We start from the raw sequence: 2,032 nt of genomic DNA, 5'->3' as shown, positions 1-2,032 counted from the left end.
AAACATAGCAATAATTGTGAGGATGGCACGGAACTGGGTAGTGTTTCATTCTGTTGTGTATAAGGTTTCTATGAGTCAGAACCAACTCGACAGCATCTAACAACAACTATCTGGAGAATCACAATATTATTTCTTGATTTTTAAATTTTCTTTAGAGAAGATAAAAACTTTATTCACCTTGTTTGAAAAGCAGTGTTTCTTTTTAATAGATGGTTATATTTTTTATATCTTCAAGTAAGCAAAGATAGAACATCAGGGCTCTTACTAGCCTGTCTAACAAATAGAACCTTAGGATCTCTGCAGAGATAGCAATTTCCAAACAGTTACACATTACAAGAGTTTTATTAAGGGAAAGACATACATTTCCCTGAAGACTTGTTTACTTTGCAATTAATAAAGATACATCATTTCCTTATGAAAGGTTTCTTTGGGGATTAAATTTTAATTCATACATTCTTCCATTTACTCAATGTTTACTAAACAAATACTGTATGTCAGGGATTGTGGAGATGGTAAACGATTATTCAAATCCTAGTCATTAACACCAAAGGAATCCACAATTTAGACGGTTAAATTTCTTTTTATTCTGTACACGAGGCATTGGTGGTTCAATAGTAAAATTCTCACCTTCCACAAGGAAGACTTGGATCAGATTCCTGGTCAATACACCTCATGTGCAGCAACTATCCTTCTTTCAGTGTTGTTGTTGTTAAGTATATTGAGTAGGTTCTGACTCACAGTGTCCCAGCATAAGGTGAGTTGGAACTGCCAACTTTGTAGTTCAAACTAACCTTGCAGTCTAGTGCTTACCCTACAGCACCACACCAAGACTCCAAATAGAATTAATCTTTCAGTGATGGTGTTTATATTACTATGAAGCAGTTGTGCATGGGATTACCATGAACCAGAGGGTCAACTCCACAGCTGCTAACAATTTCGTATGTAAATTTCAATAACTAAAAAAGAACATTATATCTGGAAATATAGAGTCAGTGAAAACCAAGAAATCTTCAGTAAGATTTACTGACATAAGTAACTCAAATGTAGCAATGATCATGAAGATGGCACAGAACTGAATAATATTTTCTTCTGTTATATGTAAGGTCACCATGACTCAGAAGCCACTGAAAATCAACCATCAATAATCCGTTACAATTGCTCTTTTCTAATAATTAAAGTATTTTAATATTATTTTAACCTATTACTTGATCTTCATTAATACTTTATTTCTAATGTGCTAATTTTTCTTTATACTTGTGCTCTAGAATAATCTGAAAGGTAAGATAGATACATGTGCAAAACCCTGTTATCAAGTCAATTCCAACTTCCGGTGACACCATGTATTACAGACTAGAACTCCGTCCCAAAGGGTTTTCTTGTCTGTGGTTTTTACAGAAGCAGATTACCAGACTTTTTCCTCCACAGCACTGGGCTAGTTTGAACAGTCAATCTTTCATTGTCATCCAGAGAGCTCAAGTAAATGTACAGTGAGGTATTATGATACATAAGATGGGCCAGACTCAAGCGACAGTTTTCAGTTACCTCATGTGAATGCAAAAGCTGGACAATGAAAAGAGAAGACAGAAGAATGTATGCATTCAGATTGTGTAGGGGAAGAATATTGAATACATCATATACTGACAGGAAACCAAAAAAATTGTCTTAGAAGAAATACAAACAGAATGTTCCTCACAAGTAAAAATGGCAAGACTTCTGCTTCCTTACTCGGGGCATGTCATCCGGAAAGACCAATTGCTAGAAAAGGACTTCCTGTTTGGTAGAGGATCAGCAAAAATGAGGAAACCCCCAATAAGCTGAGGCAGAACAATAGCTGAAACAATTGATTGAAACAGCAATGATTACTGGACAGTTTGTTTCTGTTACACATAAGCCTCAAACTCAAGGCAATGAACATCACCCAAAACAATATTCCTTCTTGGAAAAAAACCCCTTCAAATATTTAACAATTTGGTAACAAACACATACTTAATCACATTTTCAATTAAATAAGAAAATCAACTAAAATATTAAC

This window comes from Chrysochloris asiatica, unplaced genomic scaffold (genome assembly GCF_000296735.1).
Source record: "Chrysochloris asiatica unplaced genomic scaffold, ChrAsi1.0 scaffold00427, whole genome shotgun sequence".
Lineage (NCBI taxonomy): Eukaryota > Metazoa > Chordata > Mammalia > Afrosoricida > Chrysochloridae > Chrysochloris > Chrysochloris asiatica.
Note: the sequence above shows the minus strand (reverse complement) of the source record.